The 19,393-nt window shown below is 35.2% G+C and overlaps 1 protein-coding gene across 6 annotated transcripts in view; it reads right to left on the reverse strand.

The window, feature by feature from the left end:
* Nucleotides 1-19,393, reverse strand: part of LOC123877355 (latrophilin Cirl) — a 494,916-nt gene that overhangs the window by 235,738 nt on the left and 239,785 nt on the right. The window contains exon 1 of one of the 6 annotated variants that reach the window (XM_045924019.1): nt 7,484-7,506. The exons of the other annotated variants lie outside the window; for them this stretch is intronic. The gene's annotated coding sequence lies outside the window, so the exon portion shown is untranslated. Of the gene's footprint in view, nt 1-7,483; nt 7,507-19,393 lie in introns of those variants that run through there. 6 annotated transcript variants of the gene reach the window in all.

The following is a 19,393-nucleotide window of genomic DNA, read 5'->3' on the forward strand; positions in this document are numbered from 1 at the left end:
AACTATAGGGTACTTCCCGTTGACCTAGAATCATGAAGTTCGGCAGGTAGGTAGGTCTTATAGCACAAGTAAAGGAATAAATCCGAAAACCGTGGATTTTCAATTTTTTCCAAAGTAAGATAATTATAGCAAGTGGGGCTTTCCAAAGTAAGATAATTATAGCAGGGGATATAAAAAAAGCTTTACTTGTACATTCTAAAATAGATTTTTATTTATTTTTAAGCATAGTACTTTTTGATTTATCGTGCAAAATGTCGGAAAATGATTGTGTATAATAAATGTAATTAAAATATTGTAAATTGCGATGCCCTGACAGGGCGTCATGTAACTATACTTATTTAGCTTTAAGTTATATAGTTATTAGTACATGACAGCAATGAAATAAATAAATAAATAAATAAAATACCCGAGTACGGAACACGCTGTGCGCGAGTCTGACTCGCACTTGGCCGGATTTTCATATTTCAAAGATTTGTATGTAAATCAAGCCCGGGTAACTTCAAAACTACACATTTTACAGAAATCTAGAAAACAACAGCGACAAACAATATTTGTTCCAAGAATGTGTTAACAAAATTTTATTGAGTTTGATTGGTTGATATTCAAATGAGAACCAAATTACATTACATTTGTATGGAAAACGCTGGGGAGCGCGCTAGGATTATTTCCCGTAAGCTAATTCAGTAAACAAACAAGTTACGTATCTGGGATTCCGATCAAAATGACGACTTACGCAAGTTTTCGGTCAATCGTATGTAGATCCGAGACTGAGAGGGATTACTTTAACGCTTTGGGGATTATAGCGGAACACGAAGACGGACGAACGGGTTTGACGAATGGCTTCGACCGCTCACCGTTACTTTGACATTTATTATGATAAGAGAGTGTATCGCCTTTGTCTTTTTCGGCTACTGTTATATTTGCTTCCTCGTTTCTAATTCGAACCGCTAGGATGCCACTCCGGCATGTTTTGCCTTTGCTTTTAATGTGAGTACCTTTAAGTCAAGAGTGAATAGGTATCTTCTAGACAAGCGCGCTCCATCTAAGGCTGGGAACTCTTTGATTTTTCAGGATAAGAGTGGCCTATGTTACTCTCCAGATCTCTACATTCATGATTGAAGAAGAAACCAAAAACAACACTTTCGCATTTATAATGTGGGAAGGGATGTGCTGCCTCTACCTAGTAAACATCTATCTCTCTCTATTTATCTCTCATTATATCTCTTGTTTTTCTTCTTCTCTTTCTTCTTCTTCTGCCTGATTTTACCCCACGCTATGTTGGGTCGGTACAACATGTCTACCTTATAAACTTACTGATTCATTTCTTATTGGTTAAAGCATTTGATTTGACCATTGATGTAGGGTGATAAGAAGTTGGAATGCTTTTAGTACATGTGAAGAAGTCTGAGATTACGCCTAAGAATAAGCTTAACTTGTGATTTGCAATAGCTGAAATAGCTTACAAACTTAGAATCAGGGATTATGCATACCAATGGGTAATATATGCAAAACAGCAAAAGTAGCTCCAATCACGCGATTCTAACATTTTGTTAGCATTAAATTAGACTCGAAACAACCACTCTGATGGGCCAAAACGTCTTACAAACTGCCACAACACAACCTAAATTCGACTTTAATGTTACAAGATAAAGTTGGAATTTCCGGGTTGTTGGAAGGAAGTTGTAACATTACGTGTTTGAAAATGAGTTATGGTTAATAATAACAAATGATAGGTCAAGGGTGAAACGTCGGAATCAAAGGAAATTAGGAGTTTCTTGAAGCGAAATGCTGAATTACAGGTGGAAAGTCCTTTTTATTATAGTTTCAGTGTGAAGGCAAAGGTAAGGTAGGTACCAAGTTAAGTTATTATGGTTAAGCTACTAGTTACTAGTTACTACGCCCTTTCATTTTATAAAATAATACATTCTGGATTTTGGGACACCGACCATTTTGAATTTATGATGAATGACGTCATTACAGGCCTAGGCAGAGTTATATATTACAAAAACCAAACAATTCTTTATCTTGCATAAGAGCCACACAGTACTAACTGTAACTATAGTACATATTATTATAAGCAACAAACAGAGACCAGACAGTTACATGAATGGGCCGTGAAAAACTAGCAGACAGACTAACAGACTCACTTTCGTATATAATACTAGCTGACGCCCGGGACTTCCTCCGCATAGATTTAGGTTTTTCGAAATGCTGTAGGAACTCTTTGATTTTTCGGGATAAAATGTGCTAATCCAGGATATTATCTATCTCTATTCCAAATTTCAGCCAAATCCGTTCAGTAGTTATTGCGTGAAAGAGTAACAAACAAACACACACACACACACACATACATACATACAAACTTTCGCCTTTATAATATTAGTGTGATTAGTATAGATTGCAGGCCCGTGCATTGCAGAGGTGAAATATATCAATAAAAGTTTTGAAAGGGACCGTATACTACAAACACAAGTGTAAATTAAAAATTTTCAACACCCCCGACAAATCATTCTCAAATAAATAATTATGTATATCTAGGCAACGTCCATCTTGACAGCTTGACATTTGTCAATTGACACTTGAATATTATGAACCTAAGGGTTATCTAACCTTCTTTTCTACAAGAAAACTAGAAAAGAGCTGATAACTTTTAAACGGCTGAACCGATTTTCTTGGATTATAGCTAAGAACACTCTCGATCAAGCCACCTTTCAAACAAAAAAAAGTAAATTAAAATCGGTTCATTTGTTTAGGCGCTACGATGCCACAGACAGATACACAGATACACAGATACACAGATACACAGACACACAGATACACAGATACACACGTCAAACTTATAACACCCCTCTTTTTGGGTCGGGGGTTAAAAATAGCAAGAGTTCGGCAAATTCCCACTAACATTTATTAGAATTCTTTTATACCCGCAACTTTGGCCTATTTACTTACTTTTAATATCGAATTTCCTAAATTGGCTAACTTGGTCAAATGTTGGAGTCTGTATAAAGAAGTAACTCGATATACCTAGTTAAGAAAGATATTCAATTAGAAATATTGCCTGGCATAAACTTTTACAAGAATTACTTATTATTATTATGAGCCTTCATGAAGTAGGTATTATCCGTTTTTAGAGTTCCGTACCTCAAAAGGAAAAAAGGAACCCTTATAGGATCAATTTGTTGTCTGTCTGTCTGTCTGTCTGTACGTCCGTCCGTCCGTCGTTTTTGTCAAGAAAACCTATTAGGTATTTCCCGTAGACCCAGAATCATGAAATTTGGCAGGTAGTTAGGTCTTATAGCACAAGTGCAGGAATAAATCTAATAACCGTGAATTTATGGTTATATCATTAAAAAAAATTAAAATGTGTTTCGATTTTCCAAGGAAGATAACTTATACCAAGTGGTGTATCATATGAAAGGGATTTGATTTACTTGTACATTCTAAAACAGATTTTCATTTATTTTTACACATAATAGTATTTGATTTATCGTGCAAAATGTCTGAAAAAATTCCCGAGTACGGAACCCTTGGTGCGCGAGTCCGACTCGTACTTGGCCGGTTTTTCATCCTATTACAAGTTAGTTCTTGGGGTACGTGGCGAGGGAATCGCCCTCTTCGCGAGCCCTGGCCTCTAAGAGGACCTGTGGAGTGTGGATGATGGAGACGAGGCAGTCCGTCACTCACAGTACGGTCCTCGGGTTGGTTGGCGTGCTGTGGTTCCGGCATTGCCTCTAATGGGCCTGCTTCGGCTGACAACCATTGGCAGGGTACTGTGATTGCTGCAAAGTGTTAGCTAACTAGTTTTAGCTAAATCTAGATTAGAATAACAATTTGCGGTTGTAGTTAGCTTAGCCGCAAAATCTCAGGCAGAACAACACCAATTTACTCTAAAAGTTAAGATAATACTATTAGTAATTTAATAAATCAACATCCCTTAACTTTAATTAGCTATTGTATTGTACCAAAAACGCCTTAGCCGGGATAAACTTGGCCTTTCTTGGCAACTAATATGCATAATCGTCAGGCTAGATCCGAGGCGTCTTGGTGTGGTACAAGGCACAAGCTACATAAAATCTGAATTTTCTAGCGATATAAAATAGGAGTTCTCTGGTTCGTTTAAGAGCGTATTTTGCGTTTTTAGGCACCAAGGAACCCTTACTTGTAAGCATTACTTCAGTCTAATATTTTATGAATAAAATAAGTACACGTTGTCTTAATAGTATATTGAAAATGCCATACATGTTGCTATAAGGTGCTATTGCATTTCATGTAATTAAAACAACAATAAAAAAATCGGAAAGTAGAAATAAAAAAACTTTAATTTACAAACTTAATTCATTCTTTTGTTTTAAACTAAACAAGAAACAAGCGAAACAAGTAACTAAATAATACTCCAGCACTGTAGATGTTATTATGGAGGTTATTCGCAAAAAGTACCTAAATTTTAAAGTTTAAACTATCGTGAGTGGTTTCCATTCTAAGTATAGAATGTAACTGCTATACCTAAATTATGATATTAGGATGGTAAGAATTACCTACTTATAGTTTTGACACAATTATTCTAAGTCAGTGACTTGGCCCACTCAACAAAATATGCATACGAGATTTACTTAGTCCTACCGTTGATAGCAAGTTCGGTTTATATCTGAATATTACACTCTATTTGACTTGAGATTAGCGAGGCTACCTTACCGCATTCAAGTAAGTAGTTCCACTATTAGGTCCTAAAGAAAAGAGTTTTCTAGAGGGAACCGATCACACTTTATTCTTCTATTTATTCTTTTTTGTATGATAATAATCATAGTCTTCTTTTTCGTTCTTTTTGTCCTTTATCGCAAGCTATGTGGGGTCGGCACGACATGTCTCTTTCTTCCACTCACTATCATACGTCAACGCATTTTCTATCCCTTTTACACACATATCACGCAATCATCTACTTTTTCTTTGGTCTTCCTCTCCTCTTTTTTCCTTCTACATGCATATTTAACATTCTTCTAGTGACATGATTTTCTTCTCTCCGCATTACCTGCCCATATCATGCCAATCTATTACCATCAAAAAAATCTTTTCTACCGTCATCATCTCTTGAAGAAATTTCTTCACGCTACGGTCTTGAGCCACCTGATTCCAGTGGTTCAATCTCTTCCCTAAGTCTTCGTCTCTCAAATCAAGTCAATCTCTTTTGATATCATCTGTCCATCTAGTATAGGGTCTACCAACACTGCGCTTCCGGTGTGAGGTCAGCATTCCAGTACCCTTTCGATCTATGTGCCCTAGCCCTGACCTTGCCACTTCAGCTTCATGTTACCTATGTCGGTTACTCTGGTTCTACTATGGGTCTCCTCGTTTCTGATTTGATCACGTAGAGAGACTCCAAGCATACCATAGCATTGTTTTTGTATGTAATAAAGAATGTATCTGTATATCTAATGCGCTTTTTGAGTACCTACTACTTTCAAGAGATTATTAGCGCTAGCATGATTCTGGTATGACTTGTAGTGGATCTCTTCACATTTTTCATCTTAGCATTTGATGGAATGATATATTCTATTCATCTTCGACTGTATAACAAACTGTACATTTTGTATGAGCACCATTTTTAATAAAAAAATAAAAAAGTATGCCGATGGGTAGGATTTGTAAGAAATCCATGTAATATTCAATTACCTTTAGGTATAGAATTGAAAGCCTTTCAACTTCATTATAATTGAGGAATACTCTAAGCGGCTCAAACCAAAGCTTTGAAGGCTATATTGCGCGTTTCTTCTTTTCAAAAGCGATCAAACTTTATGAAAGTGAGAAGTACTTTTCAAAGAAAAACATTATTTTCACCTCCTAATAACTTTGTAACAGATTTTTAGGATTATCCCCTGGCTTAGAAATAAGAATTTTATGTCTTTTAAATTTGTAATTGAGTAATTCAAAAATACTTTTGAAATAGGTACCTGTTAAGTGGTAAATGTTTTTGATAATAATTCATATTCGTTACATTGGCTCAAATCGATTTTAAATTCGTTTATAATCGATTTCGGCGTTTTGGTTATATTATGAATGAATGAAAAATCTAAAAAGAAAAGTGAAAAAGATGAAGGTAGCTTCAAAATTAACATTAGAACTGCTTTATAGTTAGCATCTAAATTGCAATTAATATTGTTACAATTAATATACCTACACACCTTCATCACAGCACACAAAATATTATTTCACAGTATAAATTCATCTTTAAGTGAACCGTTTGAGCAAGAGCTGCACTTTGTAAGCGGGGTAGCTTCTTAAAGTTACCTTAGCCCCTAAATTATAACGACCATAACAATTCATACATCTATTCACCACAACATATTTCACAGTGTGAATTCATCTTTAAGGCGAACCGCTTGAGCCAGAGCTGCACTTTGCAAGAGGTAGCTTCAAAATTCACACTAAAACACTTCGGAGGCCAATAACTCTCGCCGCCCGACCGAAGATAGCAAATCTTCCCTAACCTACATTGAGATAAAACCTGGGTCAGCTTCCAACTATTTACAACATAATACTCTACATAGATAATTTTAGCTATGTAACTCGCCCCAGTTTGACTTGGATAGCCTGAAACGTTCAAAGGAAGCTTCTTGGAAAGACTATCTTTCGGTGAGCAAATCTGTTTAGCACATTTTTGACATTCATCATCATCATCATCATCACCAGCTCACTACTAAGCACGACTCTCCTCTCAGAATGAAACGGGTTTGGCCCTAATCTACCACGCTGGCAAAGTGCGGATTGGCAGACTTATGAACTCTCAGGCATGCAGGTTTCCTTACGATGTTTTCCTTCACCGTTAAAGCAAGTGATATTTAATTGCTTACAAGTTTAAATTAAAAATTTATAACACCCCCGGCAAGTGAAGGTTACAGTAACTAGAAAAGAGCTGATAACTTTCAAACGGCTGAACCGATTTTCTTGGATTATAGCTAAGAACACTCTCGATCAAGCCAAGCCACCTTTCAAACAAAAAAAAAGCTTTTTTTCGTTTAATTAGTTTAGGAGCTACGATGCCACAGACAGATACACAGATACACACGTCAAACTTATAACACCCCTCTTTCTGGGTCGGGGGTTAAAAACACACATAACTCTGACTTTTCGAAGTTATGTTTATGACGTGTTTTGAGCACTTAAATATCACTTGGTTTAACGGAAGGAAACTACGGTACGGTAAGGTATAGATTGTGAGGAAACATGCATGCCTGAGAGTTCTTCATAATCTTCTCAGAGGTGTAGAAAGTCTGTCAATCCACACTTGGCCAACGTGGAAAGCCAAACCATTCTCTTTCTTAGAGGAGACCAGTGCTCAGTAGTGAGTCGACGATGGGTTGATTGTGATGATGCTGTTCTTATTTAATGTTTCCATTTGTAGCTTGCCGCATTGTCGCATGTTGTTAATGGTAGAATGAAAGTAATAGCCAAAAGTTCAGTGATAGATATATATGTATATTATACTCACTAAAGTACAATTTTCAGGACAGCTTTTAGTTTTTTCGTAGCTATTCAACTTATAGATTGATTGACGATTTACCTGCAAAAGGAAAAAAATATGTGAAAATCAAAAAACTCTATTAATTTGTCTGATGTCTCCTCCATTTTATCTGACAATGCTTTAGGATGGAATCTCTAAAGTACAATAACTATCTCTTTCTTAATGCTCCCTGTGAAAAAGGATAGCATTCGATTTAGGCTTGTCAGTTTAGTAGTTTAGAGATTGTATACCTACACGAGAATTAGCCGCATTGGTACTGATTGATTCTAATGGCAACAAAATTTTAGACTGCATCGCTTTCTTACTTAGTAACAAGAAAAGGACAGACAAACTTAATTTCATTTAAAACTGTCAAACCTCGTGACTTTAGGGTGCCAGTCTTGAGCATACCGTTTAAATTTGTAGGTAGATAGCACTGAAATTAAGAAAAATTAAATGTTAATTTTAAATTCATTTTCCGTCCTTTTTTAGCAATATTAAAAAAAAAAGATACACATACTCTAAATTTAGTTTAGAGAAAGACATCAGAGTCTGATGTCTGCGCTACGCTTGATTACTTTCATTATACAATGACATTTGAGTCCCCATATGGGAACGTTAATTAAAAACAAAATGCAAACAGCGCAGACATCAAAGTAGGCAAATAATAATAATTAAAAATAAGTAAAAAGACTACCACCGGTTGAACTAATGAACCAATATTGACAAGGACGAATAGAGCCCAAATGGTAAGTAAAACTTTATTAATGACTTACACAAAAAAGCACATATAAGATTCCGTAGATAGATTTACAATCGTCCTCCTGAGTGTACCTAGTAGTAGGTACCTACTCTAATAGAAATCTTTTACCCTAAAATCTTTTGGTTTTCGCTTTTATAAGAGTCAGTATCAAGTTGAGTCCATAGTATTATTATCTTAGTCACTACATAGTATAAAACAAAGTCGCTTCCCTGTCTGTCTGTCCCTATATATGCTTAGATCTTTAAAACTACGTAACGGATTTTGATGCAATTTTTTTTAATAGATAGAGTGATTCAAGAGGAAGGTTTATATGTATAATACATGCATCCTAAATCCACGCGGGCGTAGCTGCGGGCATCAGCTAGTCTATTTTAAGCTCATCATTTAGAAGACCCTCGATTACCACAATAATTTTGTTCTAACTATGTACAACTTGTGTCTATATTTTTTGGGCTAGAAATTTTAAAGATTTATAAAGAATAATCATTTTTTTTTCTTTCAAGATTTATAATCATAAATAAAGTTATGTAAAGGACTAAACATTACATATCTAAAAGTTGATCTAAAACATTTTTCACACACTTATAATTATGAGTCTATAGCTATAGTGTCAAAAAAATGCATAAAGAAAAATTGAAAATAAAATAAAATGAAAGCGCTTTATAAAGCGGACGCGTGGCAAATTCGCACAAGTAATAACCCCCGAATGCACTATCATTAAATACACGAGGCCTTAATCCAAAAAGAAATCCACCAGAATCCAAAATCGAGGGTCTTTTGAACAACTTCAAAGTTAAATAACCCCTGCATAAGGTTGTCGCGGATCAACACCCATACAAACCCATTTTATACTCTAAATAAACAGATATAGAGTTCGTTTTTCAATGCACAGTCCGACAATCCTAGAAACAAATGTTCAGTCGTGCAATTTAGACTGTATTTCCGGCAACACGGGTTACATTTTAAGTTAACAAATATTTAAATTTATTCATTGAGCAATACAACCTAAAATGGACCTTAAGCTGTTCGATTTGAAATCGGAATTCGTTTGCCATACGTGACTCTATCCGTCAGGGGTGCTCAACCGCGCCGCGATTTTTCAACGTGGCCCGCTGAATGACGTCTGTATATTTTACTAGTTAAGTGACAGATGGATAAGGGCTGCAAACTATTTATTGTGCCATTACAGTTCGGTTGCCAAATGCCGCGGCGAGAGCTTGGGGTTGACAGTTGAAAATTGCGCTCTTACCCAAACGACGCTGCTTTGTTGCAGATTATGACGCTATTGTCTATTGTATGAATGTGTCTGTTTGAAAAGTTATCAGTACCCTTAGTACAACATTGAACACCGCATACATGGTTAATAGTATCGACTACTCCTGACTGCCAAGGTTAACGTATTATTTTATAGTACAAGCTGGACCTAACTGTCCGTTTTAAACAGAACGACGATACCAACATGTGGAAACGTAGGTCCAACTTTTGTCTCACTTACACATTCACAAAAAAGTGGGACAGATATACGCTGCCATTTTGTCTAATTTGGCATATATTATTTCGTTTTTTGACGCTATTGACAGATGATTAACAGCGTGACAGTGACAGTCAAGCGACACCCACCGCCACACTCTATGGTATGTTTGTCTATGGTAATTCATCTATATTCACTCTGAAATCACTAAAACACTGGTATCCAAAGCCAAATTTTCGTCAGATTAAAAAAAGTTACCGTTCTGTTGTCTGTTAAAGTGAAAATAAATAAAAGCAAACTGAATGAAAGGATTTTAATATACAGAAATTCATTTAAATAGTTATTCAAGAACTATTGATTATAATATATATTGTATTTAGGTGTGTAGGCACTATTTAAATAAAATGCAATGAGTAATAATATCGTATGTCAGCTTTATATGTACGTTTACTCTCTTGATATCACGTCTACATAGGTTTTTTTAGAATAATAGCACTTAGTAACTAGATTAGTATGTACTTAATAGGTACATATAACTATCTACATACCAATCTCTTGTTTTGGATAAGGGAAGTGAGTAGTGACCCAACCTATAGTGAAATCACAAGTGTAAATTAAAAATTTATAACACCCCCGACAAGTAAAGGTTACAGTAACTAGAAAAGACTAGAGATATAACTATCTACATACCTTGATTTGAATTAGGCAAGCAAGTGGTCAGGTTTCAAGAGTATCTAGCCACCTATAGTGAAATCATAACTTCATTATTATTTTGTACCTACTTAAATAACTAGTTATATTCAGCCAATTGAAACTTATTAGCTCTTTTCTAGTTACTTGTAACCTTCACTTGTCAGGGCTGTTATAAATTTTTAAATGTTTATGCTTAGTAACTTACAAATATGCAGAATCAGGACATTGAGTTTAAGCTGTATGTCAGAATAAAGTGTATCTGTTTGTCTGTCTGCTAGCTTTTTACAGCCCACCTGTTCAACCAATTTTGACGAAAGGTACAAAGTTCTTGTATGGCGGATCTTCTTCGCGGAGATGGACATTGCTGATGTTTTATTACAGAAAATAAAACAGTTCCTATGGGATAAATCCGTGCAAATTAAGTTGTCATTATTATCATTTATTTGGTATGGAGTATTTGGTGTCATACTGGACTACATAGACTAGGTATCCTGGAAATCAAAGAGTTAGCACTGGATTTTTAAAACTTAAAAGGGCATCATGTAGTTATTAAATATTATAAATAACACTAAGACTACTATCTATCTTAGTAGATAAATAGTAAAATAAGAAGAATTTTACCTAATTGTCTAATTAGCAATTTAGAAAATTAAAGATCAATAATTCCTTTTTCAGTGAAACCTGAGCTTGAAAGCCTGTGGATTAGTGCCTAATCCACTTTGCTAGAAGACTGCATTGTGGTGTTCCTGCATTAAGACTACACTCTACAGAATAAGCTCCCATAAGCTGTCAGTGCAGTAACACTCCTGTATAATTTTGTAATAATATAAAAATTTAAAATTAAATAAATTGTTTTTATAGCTAGAACCAGCAAGAAACTCGACGGTTGCTCATTTCAAAGATTTGATATACTGAATGAGTTATTGGTTAGGTTAGAGAGCTGTGGCAGGCATGCCAGTCTTCATTGTTATTTTTTTATAACCACTTCTTGAATGACTTACCTCCTTCCCCTTTTCTCCTCACCCTATCGAGGGTAAAAGTTTTACCAATATCAATTGTATCAAAATTAAAAAATTCAATAAAATAACCCTAAGAACTTTTATTTTTAAAATGAAATAAAACAAATTAAAACAATAAAGATTTAATGACTATTACTTAAAGATCTATACCTTACACCTGAAATAATATTAATACCTAGGTACTTTTAGATACCTAGGTATTAGGTACCAATAGGTGCATAAATAAGTAGGTACCATACACCTGTATAATTAAGTTACATAAGATGTATTTAAGCACCTACATCATAAACAGTTCTTAATATATGTATGGGTATTCTACAAGATTGATGACCTCGGGTTAGTCTTGAATTGAGTTAGGTAGGTACTTGGGATCAGGGAGGCAGGCATCATAATCTGGTAATAATACTGGTGATCTGCAACCTGAAAAAAAAAATTGATTCAGAAAATATTTAATATAAGCTACATAAAATTACATAGGGAGGTTCATTTAACACAACATTTCACTAACTTATGCTACGCTTATGCCATGTTAGGTAGGTAGGTACTTGCTTGTCTGAGTGGATGCAAGCTGGCGTGGTTCCATCATCAATGGATGCAAGGAATGGTAGGTGTTATAGGTACTGTTTGCAATTGTATAAGTATACCTACCTACTTCACCTCTGTGAGGTAATAAGTTTGAACAACATGTACTGAGTGTTTAGGTACCTACCTAGGTGAATACTTTTAAACAACTACCCAGCTGTGCAACAAGCCAACTCACTATGGCTTTGCACAAGTACCTACCTAGGTAACTATTCTGGTGGAATTTTAATAGATTAATTTTATTTATCAGATATTATGATGTGTAGTACCTACTTTCTATAAGTGAATCCAATCATGGCAAAATGTTCCAGGTAAGTAAATGATGGTAAAACAGCTGCAATGAAGAAATTTAAATAGAATAGAACTAAATATTCTGATAAAGAGACAAGTACTAATGAATTTATCACTCAGGAATTGAAAAAACAGAGTAACACCTAAGTACCTACCTGCTTATACTTGGAGTCACACGTATTATGTACCTACTATAAGGCTTAGAATAATATTATGTAGATATAGGTAGGTAGCGTACCTACCTATTGTGCATAGACTTTCTTAACTTAGCCTCAATGGTGAGGGTGATATGGTAGGTACTCTTTGTGGTCAATCTTCTAACATTACAATTATTCTACCATTAGCATTTATCATTTAGCATTATTAAATGCATTCTGCAAGCCGATGGCTATCGCTGCACAAAAGGGATCGTTCGAGATGCACTTATTATCATTTCAGTCTACGGACGTCTGTCGTCTAGGTAGGTACTTCTAAATGTAGGGTTTTTCAAAGAGGTTCACCACACCCAGCCTTGAGGCTTCCTGTGCCCTCATCCAGTCACTTAACGTTACTCTGTAATATCGCCAGTCAATGACACGGTATCCCACACAACACTTAGGTAGGTTCCTGAGGTACGCTGTGCTTGTACCCAATCTCCGCCCAATACGACAGGCATGGATTGTTCATTGCCACTTCAACTTGCTGGTGGTTTGGGCTATGTTAGAACCTTTCTTTGACGGATGCACTATGTACATCACAAATAACGCCGCTGAGTCAAATTTAGTTACACAACCACTACGGTTAGCTTTCACAGTCTGCTTGATCATTCTCCTCGCCTCCCGTGGGCAAATTAAGGCCCAGGGACTTATAAAATTTCATCATTTTGTTTATTTATCACTGCTCTCAAGCTTCTCTCACTGAGTATTTTTTGGTGAGTTACAATTCGACCACCGACTCGTAAACTTACGCGAAAATGACGTCATTTACTAGTTTTAGCGTGTCAAATTGGTGTCAAACGATGAACTCGTGGTTCGGATTTGCTGGTATTGATGTGGTGTTGGTATTCGTGTCGACGAAAACGGCTGCCATTCTCGATGGTGACGTATTAATGTGGTATTTGGTATGGTAAAGTAAAAGATATACTCGCATTTGCTCGATCAACTTTAGTTCGTAATGTTTCCGCCTGTGTCGCTGGCTGTAGATGTATGAAAAAACTCGTTTTCGAGTTTAGTATTTTAAAAACTGTGAAATCTTATACTAGCCATACGGGTTGCGTTATTGCCGTTTTATTTGCTAGGTATTGACGGCTCATAAAACCGGCCGAAAAGCAATTTGCTTTTATTGTCTCAGGCCCCGGTATAAATTTCAATCTATTTATGGTGGATATAAATAAAAATGTGGAAGCTTCTATCGATACGTGAGAGATGATAATTTTGATTTTGATAGGTACCTTACATACCTATGGTATATATATATAACTTAAAGATTTTCGAAGAGAATGTTTATACTTAGAGTTTTTTAAAACCTGCAACGCTATGGAATATGCCAATTGTTGTTTTTATAACCTGACCTAGTTTTATACTACGAGTATATTTATTTACATCAACAGTTTTAAAACAGGAGTGTAATTATTGTAATACAGCGATGTTGCAGCTATGTAGTATGATGTGTAAGCCACCTACCTACCTATCGTATATATGCAATCAGCATAGTACGTAATAAAGAAAAATATCAAATAATATGTAGGTACATTTATTCCTTCATGAGGATACATGACCGATTTTTTTTTAATTTATCTCCATTCAGCTTGCACTAATCAGATTCTTAAGTTTATGAAACGTTTGAGTCAATTTAATAGGTACTCTATGGTAAGACATTGGTAAGTCACAAATTATATATTTTTTAAATTAGTATAAGTACATACAATTCACTCATAACATGAATTTTACTACAATTCATCACTAATACTAATGGATATAAAACTCAACATGTTCAATTAATTTACTTTTAGTGCACATTAATTAATCAAGTAAACGATTAAATAAGCCACTGGGGGTTAATACTCTTGTACCTACTATTTTTACGACATCGGCATAAAAAAGGTACTATAAAATTTTCATGGAGTCATGAAACTATTTTCTGTCTGCACGACTGTTAAAATCTTTTTTTTTCTTGATAATAAACTGGTTACAAAACTATGAAGAATATCGACACATTTCTCCTTAGACAAATATAAATGAAGGACGTTATATTTCACTACATGGAGTATTATGTTTAAATGGCGTTTTTGTATCTAAAACATCTTTGTCGCAAATTCTATATCGACAACAATATGTATCGACATTAAAAAAACTATAGACGAAAAGGAGAAAAGAAATTTAATCGAAGAGGGTACTTTTGTTGAGATGCTAATCACATAATGAAACTGGAGATCTGTCGTCCACTGAGATCTAGACGGGAATGAATAAATCTTGCCTTTCAAAGAACTAGCGGAATTTCTAATGGGTTCCAAATTCGAATATCGTGTCCAACCAGCCAGCCTCACAGTGCTCATTCTCTTTGCGGCCAACAACGTGTGAACAGCGAATACAGGTGATACAAGTGTAAATTAAAATTTATAACACCCCCGATAAGTGAAGGTTACAGTAACTAGAAAAGAGCTGATAACTTTCAAACGGCTGAACCGTTTTTCTTGGATTACAGCCAAAAACACTCTCGATCAAGCCACCTTTCAAACAAAAAACCAAATTAAAATCAGTTTATTAGTTTAGGAGCTATGATGCCACAGACAGATACACAGATACACACGTCAAACTAGGAATACTCCTCTTTTTGGGTCGGGGGTTAAAAATACGCCTCTAAACTTTAATGAAATAATAAGTATGGATTAATCTGTATGATGCGGAAGGACTGGGTTGCCACTGGATGGCTATACTGGGTGAAAATTCGCCCCTCTTAACAATTGACTCATCGTATATCGTATATCCCGAATTGACAAGTCATGATAGTTAAGTGCTGGTTACCGGGTCTATAAATTTTACACCATTTAATAAATGTCATCTCGCCATGCGGGCATAAAGTCATATTTCATGTATATTATCTTATTAAACTCCCAAACAGTATAAAGAGGGCTTTATTTGAGAATTTTTGATGCTACTTATTAAGTTTTTTGAACTTACTTGAAGTATGTTGATATTGTTAATACTAAGTTTTATATAAAGGTTTTTGCGGCGAAAGATAATTTCGTTCACTTCAAAGTTTAAACACAATAATTTATTATATTGAATACTATATGAAACCATTATAATATTAGGATTGTCTGTGGTTCAGTTACTAAATGAACTAAGTTAGTTTAATTTGGTCTGATTTAGCTTCATAAATCTAGGGGTTTAAAAAATATTTTTGTAGGTACAGTCAGTTTGATAAAAGCCTTGGAAGTTGCTGGAGTGCTGACTCAATATAAAAAAATTGGTACTGGAAGCTGGAAACATGGAAATATCTTTGTGAGATCCATGCCCAGCAGTGGACATCCATCGGACGATAAATTATTAAAATGGGCAACCGAAATTTTGCAGCATTTGAGTATCTGTAGCTTATTCGTATTTTGGAGAATACATTAGCCGACCTCTGACTTGATAATATTATCCTTTTAGTAAACGTGTCAATAGTGAAATAACGCAACCTTCCATTTCATCAAAATTTCCTCTTAGTTTTTACTAAAAATAAAGTTTTTAGTTTTGTATAAAAATACTCGAGAGCACGATAAAAACATAATTCCGACAAAATGTTTAAAAGCCCTGCGCGCAAATGACACTTCTAGCACTGATGACAGCCTCATCCCTGAAAAATATAGGTATGGAGATAAAAGTTACGGCGTTTCAACTTTAACGACTTTAATCATTTTGGATATCAAGTTAAAATGGTTAAATCCTACTAATACATATTATAATCGCGAAAGTTTGTATGTATGGATATGTTTGTATGTATGTATGGATGGTGTTTGTATGGATGTTTGTTACTCTTTCACGCAAAAACTACTGGACGGATTAGGGTGTTAGGCATGGAGATAGATTATACCCTGGATTAACACATAGACTACTTTTTATCCCGGAAAATCAATGAGTTCCCACGGGATTTTGAAAAACACTATATCCACGGGAACGAAGTCGCGGGCATTAGTTAGTATATTATAAGCGTCACTCAGAAAAGCAGGTATTTTAGAAATACATATAATAATTTTAACAAAATATTCGAATGTCCTCCCAAATCATGCGCGAAGAACATTGGTCACAACGCGTAGATGTTATCGGGACATTTAATCTAAAAAAAACTACATAGTAGCAAAATAAATTGTTTAATTTAGAGAGCGATTGCTATCGCAACATTTAAATATTCAGTTCACCATCTAAACACCGAAGGTATTCAATAATAATCGTATTCAGTCTCCGAGTAAAAACTGTCAAAACACTCCTACTTAAACAAATACAAATATACTCAAAATGGCCTCCTCGCAACAGATCGTATGGTATCGAATGAGTTAAATATCGATTTTATTAAACTACCATTCTTTATTTTACTAAGGATCCCTAAAAAAGTAATTAAACTAAACTGTTAGTAGAACAGCTGAAAAAGATTGCCAAACAGATTCCATAAATAGTTTCGTATCTAACATTTTCACTCCGTAACTCTTTAAATGGTGTAGAAATAATTGAATACAGAGAACAGACTCACGATGCTACAGACAAACTAATGATAATCCATGAAAATATAGATATAGAGTAGGGATGGACCATTTCATATATAGCATGTGAAAAATCATGTGAAAAGTCTTTTCATATCTAACACTTGCTACCTTGTGTAGACTTTGCAAACTCACGAAGTAAATCTCACATAGTTTGAAGCATTATTACATTTAATCCCATTCTATTTTTTAAATTTCGCACGCGCATGGTTGTCGATCAGAGCTTGGACACCAGATGAGAAAACTCGGATCGCTTCGTGTTAGAAAGAGGAAAAGTCTAGTTAAATTAATGTGCAAAACGGACACTAACAATAATTTTTCACGGGAAAGTGATTTTTGGCTCTTACAAAAATGCGAAAAACGAAAAAAATGTTAAATTCTGTGTGTGAATCTATTCATCTTTCATAATTTCTAGTTAAATAAAATTACTAAATTAGTAAGTGCGAGAATTGAAAAATCACCTTCTGTGAAAATCACCTGTGAAATTACGAACAATAGTAATAATTTGCCTAAATGAAAATGATTTAAAAGTAGCAATAGCACCCCGTCTCTAATATAGAGGTATAGTAACGACTCTGTTGCTCATCCTTATGGAAATGATAGGAGTGATAGTTGAAGGAACAATTAACTTTGCTTTGATGATAAAGGAATCGCTTTCTAACCGACTACGGGATGTGTAGTTTAGTAGTTGCGTTTGTTTATTGGTTCATCGGTTCCGTCTTAGATGCCAAACTACTCAATGGATTTTGGAAAATGTGCTTTCTTTCCTTTTTAGGGTTCCGTAGTCGAAGGGTGCCAACAGGACCCTATTACTAAGCCTCCGCTGTCCGTCCGTCTGTCTGTCTGTGGGATGTATCTCATGAACCGTAATAGGTAGAGTGTTGAAATATTAACACAGTGTGTATTTTGTTTGCGGCTGTAACAAAAAATAAAAATTTCAAAATTACCGCCATGAAAATTAAAGTGTTATTTATTTATTGTACGGAACTTTTCGTTTACGAGTCTGACTCGCACTTGGCCACTCTTATTTATTTCATCTCAACTCGATCTGATTGTATGTATTCAACAGTTAATATCAAATGATTTTAATCTTATTCATTAAAATGAAACCAGGTTAAGTTCAGGTTAAGTCATAAATTCTTGAACTCTACTACAATTAAGCAAAAACAATTTCTTCAAAAGCTTAAGTAGAGCAAAAGTGTAGTAGTAGTATAAAGTTTATAGTAGTAACTCGTTTCTGATTTCCGCTTCAACATGCAATCAACTTAATCACTTAATCTGGAACCTTGAACCGTAGTTTCTAATTAGGAAATTTCACCTGACCAGACATTTCAACTAAAAAGCTGCCAAAGACGAGCGATTCTCCTCAAATAACGATTTTTAACCGCCAACGACCGACTTTAGCTGGCACAGTGATGAGTATTGTTTCATACATTTAGTATGATTACAACGAAATACAACACAAAGCGTCACGACATGCCAATCCACGCCGTATTTTAGAACCAAGTATTTGTGTTATTTTCTGTGTTTAGTCCCAATAGTTACAAATCTAACAATTCAGACAATCAAAAGGCGTACAATAGTACCTACTCTGAATAAACGATTTTGATTTTTGATTTTGTTCTGGGTACTGTGTGTGCGCTATGGTCCCAAATAAAAGAAAATGTATTTATTTATTTAATGTGTCTCTAACCACACTAAATATTGAAACCAATATGCCTTGACGCGTCACAACTCACAATACAACACGACACGCTAGTTTATATCCAGCTTAAACCGATATCTATTTTCACCGATTTCAAAATTGAACGGACTATGATAATTTTAATCGGAGGTCTGCGGTGCTTGTAAATGAAATAGCGATTTTAATTAAAAATCTATAAGCGCCTAACTGAACGGTAACAGAAACAGATATTGAAGTTGGAAATGATGAATGGGGTATTTTGTTACAGCTACCAATAAATACGGCTGATAGCAGAGAGACAAATGTCGACTGTCATGTCAAATAAAGCTGAGGACACACTAGCGAGTAACAGGGCCCGGTTTACTTGTTCACACTACCCAAGCAAGATACGGCTTCTGATCCTTTTCGATCTCATCACACTAATACTATAAAGGAGAGAGAGTGTGTGTGTTTGTGTGTATGTGTGTGTGTATGTTTGTTACTCCTTCACGCAAAAACTACTGAACGGATTGGGCAGAGAATGGAGATAAATTATACCCTGGATTAGCACATAGGCTACTTTTATCCCGGAAAATCAAAGAGTTCCCACGGGAAATTTAAAGCCTTCATCCACGCGAACGAAGTCGCGGGCATCAGCTAGTAATAGATAATAGTTTACACGATATAAAGAGAGAT

Source organism: Maniola jurtina, chromosome 23 (genome assembly GCF_905333055.1).
Source record: "Maniola jurtina chromosome 23, ilManJurt1.1, whole genome shotgun sequence".
NCBI lineage: Eukaryota > Metazoa > Arthropoda > Insecta > Lepidoptera > Nymphalidae > Maniola > Maniola jurtina.